Below are 10,410 nucleotides of genomic sequence, written 5' to 3' on the forward strand. Positions count from 1 at the left end.
TGTCTTCCCCTCTAATAATAATAATAATGATGATGGCATTTATTAAGCGCTTACTATGTGCAAAGCACTGTTCTAACTGCTGGGGAGGTTACAAGGTGATCAGGTTGTCCCACGTGGGGCTCACAGTCTTAATCCCCATTTTACATATGAGGTAACTGAGGCACAGAGAAGTTAAGTGACTTGCCCAAAGTCACACAGCTGACAATTGGCGGAGCCAGGGTTTGAACCCATGACCTCTGACTCCAAAGCCCGTGCTCTTTTCCACTGAGGGAATGCATCTGCTGATTCTATTGTATCGAACTCTTCCAAGTGCTTGGTACATTGATCTTCACTTGGTAAGTGCTCAATCAATATGATTGATTGATTGATTGATTGGATCAGCCAGAATAGCAGTTTGGATGGAGAGGAGAGGGCAGATTGTAGAGTTGTTGTGAAGGTCGAACCGACCTTCTAGACTTCTAGACTGTGAGTCCCTTCTAGACTGTGAGCCCACTGTTGGGTAGGGACCGTCTTTATATGTTGCCAACTTGTACTTCCCAAGCGCTTAGTACAGTGCTTTGCACACAGTAAGCGCTCAATAAATACGACTGAATGAATGAATAAACTGACAGAATTTGATTATCTGGGTTGAATTGGTGAAGAATCGATGGGAATGCCAAGTTTACAAGTTTTGAAACAGGGAGGTTTGTGGTAGTGTCTACTATGATGGGAAAGACAGGAGTAGGGCAGTGTTTTGGTGGCGAGTTGAGGGTTTCTGTTTTGGGCATGTTAAGATTGAGGTGTCAGTGGGACATCCAAGTAGTGCTGTCCCAGTAGGCTGCCTCCAGCACTGTACTAAGCACTGAGGTAGATACTAAATAAATCAGCTACAGCACGTAGTCCCTGTCCCACATGGGGCTCACAGTCTAAAGGGTAGAATAAGTACTTAATCATCATTTGGCAGATGAAGATACTAAAGCATAGAGAAGTCCAATGACTTCTCCAAGGTCACACTGAGGAAAGTGGCAGAGATGGGATTAGAACCCAGGTCCTCTGATTTCCAGATCCATGCTCTTTCTACTAGACCGCGTTGCTGCCTCAATCTTCTTCACTGGTGAATGTCTGCTTTTATGTAGCCCTAACACTCTTTTGACCCTTTCTGGCTTCCTTAAAAAAAAAGATATGATCAACGTAATTTTAGTCCATCACTGGGGTATTCTATCTCTGTCACGCTCTTTGTCAAGAATGAATTACCTAGCCAAACAGTGACTTGACTCTTAAGATTACGTTTCTTCTTTAGTATTGGAGGGGAAACACATTTGAACCAAAACAAATATATGTTTCCAGACTATGGATTGTGTTCAATCAATCCATCCTTCAGCACTGCTCATTACAGTTGCAAGAGAGAGCTCAGCTAAACTCATTTTTATTTTGCATTCATCTTAATGTGTATGGATTTCTCTGAGGCTAATGAGTATTGATGAAGCTGGTAGAGGAAGGAAGAGATGACAGAGAAGCCATCTAAGCAAAAACAGGGGCAGAGGATTAAAAAAAAACCCTATATCCATAAATATTTTGGGTTCAAAGGCATAAAACACATCTCCTCACTACATCAGATTAGAGCACTTTCAGAGGGAAGAGAAAAGGAATGTATTAAACAACAGAGCTGAAAGCAACCCAATAACAAAGCTTATACTAACCTAATTCCCAGTGATAGTGACAGGGGAGATAATGAATTGCATGTGCTCTATGCGACGTGTTTCTCTCTGACCAAAAGAGAGCTACCCTCTATGTACCCTTAGAGGGAAGAGGAAAGTAGAGAGAAATTACCCTTGAACATCTCTTGAAAGATGTCATGGATGGTCTACCTCCTTAGAAATGAATAAGATAACTAGGTAGTGCTGGCTTTCAGCAGGAGCAAAAAACAACAAAAAAATTAAAACAGCAGGTCAAAGCAAAATGGCTTCCGCTAACACCTGCTATTTCTAGGGTATGGTAGTGGAATAAATAATTTTCCTTATGTCCTTGAAGAGTACATGACTCTCTCAACCACACAGAATATGAGAGATTATAGTAATTAATGAATCAAAAGTCCTGAAATGGCCCTAAATTCACATTCAGGAGCTCAACACTAATTTTGTGAAATGAATTATGACAAATTAGCATAAATACCAGAAATTATAACGACAATAGGAGATTGAGAATGTGATTTCAAAATCTCCTCAATTTTCCCTTGTAATGGTTATGGCATTTATCAAGAGACTACTGTGTGCCCAATATTATGGGAGATTTTAGATTACCAAATCAAATGTAATCCCTGTCCCACTAGGGCCTCTTGATCTAAGAGGGAGGGAGAGTGGGTATTTTATCCCTACTTTGTGGATGTGGAAACCACACAACAGAGAGGTGAAGTATTTTGCCCTCAGTTACCCAGTGCGTCAGTGGTGATGGTGGAATTAGAACCCAGGTCTCTCTACACCCCATCACCTGATTTTGTCCCTAGGCTATGTACTCAATCCATTATTGTTATTGTATTATTATTGTACTTTTTTAGCACTTGCTATGGGTCAAGCACTGTACTAAGTGCTGTAGTAGGTACAAGACAATTACATCAGAAACAGTCCCTGTCCCACAGGGGGCTTACATTTTCCAAGTGTTGGATGATACGTCTCCCACAATTTTCCCAACAAGTTAGGCACACTCAATAATCCTGCATTCTCCTTCCCTACCTCTATTCCCTGTACTGGACTCAAAATTTTCCTTAGTTGAATCTGACCTGTTCATTCCTTATGGAACTGAATATTTGGGAGGAGAAAATTTCCCCATGAAAAATGGCAAGGGTAGAATTTAAAATCAGTGTACTGAATGGAATTTCAAATCCCAATGGGTAAGAGGTCTTATGAAATTGGTTCTCTAAGCCCTTTTGGATGCATATTTGGACAGTCATTGAATTGGGCTGATGTGGTCATTGTTTGCTTTCAATTCTCAGTTGCAGCATAATTTCTCACTCAGCCTCCTCTGTGCATCCTGAGGGAAATAACTCAAGAGCGCAATCTCGTCGTGGGCAGGTAATGTGTTGTCTACCAACTCTGTTATATTGTACTCTCCCAAGCACTTAGTACAGTGCTCTGGAATGCCTGGAATGCCCTCCCGGGCCTGGAATGCCCTCCCTCTGCCCATCCGCCAAGCTAGCTCTCTTCCTCCCTTCAAGGCCCTGCTGAGAGCTCACCTCCTCCAGGAGGCCTTCCCACACTGAGCCCCTTCCTTCCTCTCCCCCTCGTCCCCCTCTCCATCCCCCGCATCTTACCTCCTTCCCTTCCCCACAGCACCTGTATATGTGTATATATGTTTGTACATATTTATTACTCTATTTATTTATTTATTTATTTTACTTGTACATAGCTTTTCTATTTATTTTATTTTGTTAGTATGTTTGGTTTTGTTCTCTGTCTCCCCCTTTTAGACTGTGAGCCCACTGTTGGGTAGGGACTGTCTCTATATGTTGCCAATTTGTACTTCCCAAGCGCTTAGTACAGTGCTCTGCACATAGTAAGCGCTCAATAAATACGATTTATGATTGCTCTCTACCCAGTAAGCCCCCAATGAACATGATTGATTGATTGACTGCCCTTGGGTCTGCTCCTCCTGTTTGTCTTTGCCAGCAGCGCCCCGATCCATCTGCTCACTTCCTCCGCCCAACATGAGAAACAACTGGAGCCGTTGAGGTGATCCCATAATTAACCTCATTAATGACTTTAGTCTCACAAAGGAAACCAGCACTTGCTTCTGTGAATTCAATCAATTAGGAATTAGTCATTCATCTTGGTCTCTTTCTGAACTCTTCTGTTACATATTTGATACCTCCCCTAACACTGGTTTGTTTTTTTTTTCTGAAATCCATATTTCTGGAGACTTCTTGATGTCCAGAGTTACTTACCAGAATGCTTTTGATTAACTATGGATTCCAGTTTCCTGATTCTAAATTCTCCCCTTCAAGGGGGAAAACAGGCATTTGAATTTAAATGTTCAATACTCTTTTTTTCCTCATTGAAAATAGCAACAGTTGCTTAATATTCATCCATTTGGTATTGTGCAAAGCACTGAATCAGGTGTTTGGGCAGTGCTTGTGCATACTAAGTAATTAAGAAATGCTAATCAATCAATAATATTTATTGAGCATTTACTGTGTTCAGAGCATTATACTAAGCACTTGGGAGAGTACAGTAGGGAGAACTGTAGCAGTGTAAACTAGTGGAAAGACCGTGGGCTTGGGAGTCAGAAGGCCTGGGTTCTAATTCTGACTCCACCACGTGCCTTCTGTGTGATTTTGGGCAAGTGATTTAACTTCTCTGGCCTCAGTTCCCTCCCCTGCAGAATGGGGAATCAATACCAGTTCTCCCTCCTACCTAGACTGATTACCCTCTATCTACCCCAGTGCTTACTATATAGTATTTGGAATATGGTATGTGCTTAACAAATACCACAGTTTTTACAATGCAACACATTCCCTGCCCACAACGAGCTGATAATTAATTAGTACTATTGCTGTAACTAAGGGCAGCAGTAAGCGTTATAGACGAAATATGCTGTAATGGAGAGGCAGAAGCTAATTAGACGTATAGTGACTGCTCTTTTAGAGCAGAATATTCACCCAAATTGTGAAGCTAGAAGTAGAGCTGTGAACAGTAGCTGTGTTTACTGAACAGGGAATCGAGTCTGTGGGATCCTACAATAGTCTAGTCAGGCACACCCTTAATTCCTTACACCACGAACGAGAAACAGTGTGATCTAATGGGTAATAATGATTATGGTGTTTGTTAAGCACTTACTATGTGCCCAGCATTCTTCTAAGCACTGGGGTAGATACAGAGTAATCAACTTGTCCCACGTGGGGCTCACACTTTTAATCCCCATTTTACAGATGAGGTAACTGAGGCACCCCTCTCCATCCCCCCATCTTACCTCCTTCCCTTCCCCACAGCACCTGTATGTATGTATATATGTTTGTACATATTTATTACTCTATTTATTTTACTTGTACATATCTATTCTATTTATTTTATTTTGTTAGTATGTTTGGTTTTGTTCTCTGTCTCCCCCTTTTAGACTGTGAGCCCACTGTTGGGTAGGGACTGTCTCTATATTGTTGCCAACTTGTACTTCCCAAGCGCTTGGTACAGTGCTCTGCACACAGTAAGTGCTCAATAAATACGATTGATTGATTGATTAAGTGACTTGCTCAAGGTCACTCAGCAGATACGTAGCAGAGCTGAAATTAGAACCCATGCCCTCTGACTCCCAAGCCTGTGCTTTTTCCACTAATCCGTGCTGCTAATGGATAGAGCACGGGCCTGGGAATCAGAAGCACCTGTGTTCTAATTCCGGCTCTGCCGCATGTCTGCTGTGTGACTTTGGGCAGGACACTTCACTTCTCTTGGTGGGCCTCAGTTACCTCATCCGTAAAATGGGAATTGCTATTACGAGCCCTTCGTAGGGCAGAGGCTGTGTCCAACCTGATGATCGTGAGCTTAATATAATGCCTGGCACGTAGTAAGCACTTAACAAATACCATAAAAAAATTACAATAATAACACTTCCAGAAGCAACTGCCTCCAAAACAGAAGATAATAAAATGGTGAAGAACACCTACTTCCTTTGAAGGGACCAAACATTCTCTCATAGAGAAGACATTGTTATAATCGATGCTCTCTATCAGGAAATTTCACCATGAATAAGGATCATAGTACTTGATAAATGGGGGAATATGTGGAAAGCCCAAGCATATCAATCATATTTATTGAGCATATTGTTATTATCAATGTTATTTATTGAAAGAAAAGTGATTTGCCCAACATCCCAAAGCAGGCAAGTGGTGGAGGCAGATTAGAACCCAGGTCCCTGGACTCCCAGCCCTGGGCCTTTTTTCAATAGGCCATTCTGCTCCTCTGCCATGGTGAGGTTTTCAGAACTATCACCTTTGCTCTGTGAAGGCCACAGTATGTCCTAACTATGGCTAGTATTTCTTATTCCAATCCACATTTAAGCATCTTAATCAGGCTGAACCTAAACTTGGATTTCTTTCTTCATTTTTTTTTTCTTCCTTTGGCTCCAAACATTATGTGTGGCTATTTTGTCTTGATCTGTGTCTCTAATCCTTTCAGGATATAATATATAAATAAAAACTGGTCTTGTTTAATGTGCCTTAAGAAGACAAACTGACCTATATGATAGGCAAGAGCAAGGAAATAATAAAATAGTGAAAATTCTTTCTTAAAAAAGGGATGAGGGAATAACCAGAATATTAATCTGTATTGTGACTACTCTGAATGGATAGTAAATTATCCTAATACTATGAGATATTATTGCTATTAATAGCAATAGATCCTATTGCAAAAGTCATTTAAAATTGAATTGTTCAGAGCAGTCAAGAATAGAGTTCTGGGAACACTCTCACTGGGTAGAGGATGGATATGATAAGTTATTATGTATTTTTCTCTAATTTGTATTATTCTGTGATAATTGAGAGTAGTTAGAAAAAGTGTTTCTGAAGTCATCCTTTTGACTGCAAAAAGATCTCTTTTTTTAACATTTCAGTGTCTATTTGAAAGAAATCAAGCTTACAAAATCCATACCTTCCCACTTTTACTCTCCCAATTCGAAACTGTATTCTGAAGTAATGTTTCTCCAAAGGAAAGGGTTCATCATGGCAGGTATAATGAAAATGGTGGAACCCTAAAGCTTTTTGAAGAGTTTTGGAAAGTTCTTAGACAGTGATCTTAGTCTCAATCGTCTTCTCACCTCAACTGCTTCTTTAGATCCTGTAAATGCAGAGGGTGAAAAATAGATCTGTGAGTGATACTTGTACCCAAGAAAAAAGTGGCCTTTTATTCAATCACCCCCATATTCATCTACTAACCAAATCCTGACAGTCCTTTCTTCACATCTCCATAAACTGCCCCTTCACTCTGCTGCCTGGATCACCGGTCTAAAATGTTGTTTTGCAGCTCTCATCAGTAAACAAATAATAGTATTTATTCAGTGCTTACTGTGCGCAGACCACTGTACTAAGCACTTGGGAGAGTACAGTGTGCCAGCCAACTGGAGCTTAAAGTCTAGAGGGGGAGACAGACGTGAATACAAAGAAATACATAGATAATCTCAGCTATTGGCAGATAAATAGAAATCCTTTGGTCGTTGCAGGAGTTAGGGTCTGTATTTTCTAGCCTACAATCCACCACCATTGAGACCATCTGTGGTTGTAGGCGGCTGAATTTAAAGCACTAGAAACGCTCCCCTACAATTCCCAGTCTCATGAGCTTTCTCGGGGGATGGAATAGGGGGTTTGGCTTTTGGAAACCAAACAGGCAGGAGAAACTCATGGAGGCACTGAGGGAAGGGCTAGGACTATTGTAATTAGATGTACTCATTTGGATAGCTTCGCTCATTTGATAGTATTTACTGAGCACCTACTATGTGCTGAACATCAAGCTAAGCATTTGGGAGACTACAAGAGGTCAGTGGACATGGTTCCTGTCCACAAGAGGTGTACTCTTAAAGGGGAGTTAGAGACTATGAATGCAATCAATCAGTGGTATTTTTTGAGCAGTTACATTAATCAGAGCACTGTACTAAGCATTTGGGAGCATATAATGCAATAGAGGTGGTAGAAACGATCCCTGCCCCCGAGGGCCTTACAGTGTAGTAGGTTGACTGTCTAACTTTGACTTTTTCTGGCCTTTTCCATGGCATGAATGAAGCTTTCCACTCCTCCTGTTCCGTGCACTCCCAGATTGTTCTATGTCCTGTCTTATCAGTCGCAGAAGATAGAGTTGGTCTCATATCTAAAGTTTTCAAGCAACGTAACAGTACCAGTAAATCTGTCTCTGGGATAAGGGACTGACTTGCGGCTTCCTTTTAAAACAATGACTCTGTCCCTTCCCATCAGATAATAGGTCTGCTAATCTTTAGAAAGGTCCTACGCGTTGAAGGCCGGGACCAATTTATTTACGACCATAATATTTTCTTTGGCGAGTAGCTAAACCCAAAATGCCCCTTGTTTACGCAGCACACCTGGACCTCAGGGTGATTTTCCATGTGCTCATCACTCTGCTAGGTCTAAGGACAGACACCATCCTTAAAACATCCCATTTGGACTATTTGGATCCAGTCAGGAAGATTAATGGCTCTAATCTGGTTGGAGCGATATTATTAATCTTGAGCAGGTGAGAACGAAGATGCTTTCTCTCCCCTACAAATTTAGAAAGCAGAGACTTTAGGGCCATAGTGAATACAGGTAAAATGGATGCCTGAAGCATCCAGGGAAATGATTGGGATATTAAGCTGTTCTGTAGGTATGGACTTAAACTGTATTTACAGTGTTACATAAAGTGATTTAGAAGAACTAAGATGTGTATTTGAAGCCTTGCCAGCTGATGTTTTGACCACTGCTAATTTTTCCCCACACTGTTTTCAGCAGAGTCCAGACAAAAGGAAGATCAGTTTGAGCTGAGCGTCAACCGTCATAAAATACTCTGACGATAACCATGTCTCACTGATCCATTCAAACAGTGTCACAGGTTGCTAATATCTGTTGAGGCTTTCCAGAGCATGATAAAATTGTGATAATGCTATGATAAACACTACCTTCAGTTTCATTTTAGACAGGAGATATTTTCAAGGCCATATTTAAGACACTCACAAACCCCTTTAGCGGTAGAGATGCATTATCGGTTTTAGTATTAGCAATTCAGTGAAACCTCTGTCTCTTATAAGCTGGGCAAAAGTCAAGGTGATCCGCGTTTAACAATGTCACCCGTTTCTGTGAATGGTCTAGTTGTAAGCATAATCTTCAGGTTAGTTCGAACCAATTCTGGATTGTTGAAAGGCCCTGAAAAATGTGGCCATGTCCCAATAAACACTCAGTGAACAATGAAGAGCTGAAACTGACAGAGCAAGACTTTATACAGACATCCCTTTAACACACCCTCCCAAGCACTTAGAACAGTGCTCTACACACAGTAAGTGCTTAATAAACATGACTGATTGATGGATAGCACGTCAGCATGGCTTAGTGGAAAGAGCCCGGGCTTAGGAGTCAGAGGTCATGGGTTCTAATCCTGTCTCCGCCACTTGTCAACCCGATTACCCTGTATCTGTCCAAGTGCTTAGAACAGTGCTTGGCACCTAGTAAGCACTTAACAAATACCATCATTATTCTTCTAGACTGTGAGCTTGTTGTTGGGTAGGGATTGTCTCTATCTGTTGCTAAATTGTACTTTCAAATAGCTAAGTACAGTGCTCTGCACACAGTAAGCGCACGATAAATACGATTGAATGAATGAAGTTGCATAACTTCAAGCCCTCATCAAAATATCATGTTGTGTGAACCATTGTGTGAAGACTATAGTTGGGAAGAAGATGGTGTGAAAATAACAATTGTATTTGTTCAGTGCTTACTGTGTGTAAAGCACTGTACTATCTGCTGGGGTAGATACAAGGTAAACATGTCCCGTATGGGGCTCAGTCCATCTAAGTAGGAGGTATTGAGTCCCCATTTTGCAAATGAGGGAACTGAGGCACAGAGAAGTTCAGTTCCTTGCCCAAGGGCACACAGCAGATAGGTGCAGAGCTGGGGTTAGAACCCAGTCCTCTGACTCTCAGATCTGGGCTCTTTCCATTAGGTCTCATTGCTTCAGTAATGATGACTGTGGTATTAGCTAGGTACTTATGGTTCCAAGCACAGTCCTTCCTCTACAAAATGCTCATAGTGTTTGGATTATGGGGAACTAATAATTCAACCCCATTTTGCAGGTGACACAGAGAAGTGAAGTGACTTATAATAATAATAATAATAATAATGGCATTTATTAAGCGCTTACTATGTGCAAGGCACTGTTCTAAGTGCTGGGGAGGTTACAAGGTGATCAGGTTGTCCCACGTGGGGCTCACAGTCTTAATCCCCATTTTACAGATGAGGGAACTGAGGCTCAGAGAAGTGAAGTGACTTGCCCAAAGTCACACAGCTGACAGTTGGTGGAGCTGGGATTTGAACCCGTGACCTCTGACTCCAAAGCCCGGGCTCTTTCCACTGAGCCACGCTGCTTCTCCTTATCTAGTGTCACCCAGCAGACAAGTGGTGGAGCTTTGATGAGAACCCAGAATGCACAGTCCTGAGCCTAGTGAGTCCTATTAGGCTACACTGCCAAAGTTGACAGAGTATATGGCTTCTGACACACCCGGTGAAATTCAAGGTAAAAAAAAAAATCTCCTGATGCTTTTTTCGAGAAATTTTCATTATTTGACACTTTTCTGATTCATTAATATGCACCTGGAAATCAAATGGCAGCAATTTAGCATTGGTAACATTATTGGCATTGGTTCCCCATAGAATGATAAAGAGCCACTGGTAGCACTACTGCTTAAAACAAGATT

This window comes from Tachyglossus aculeatus, chromosome 25 (genome assembly GCF_015852505.1).
Source record: "Tachyglossus aculeatus isolate mTacAcu1 chromosome 25, mTacAcu1.pri, whole genome shotgun sequence".
NCBI lineage: Eukaryota > Metazoa > Chordata > Mammalia > Monotremata > Tachyglossidae > Tachyglossus > Tachyglossus aculeatus.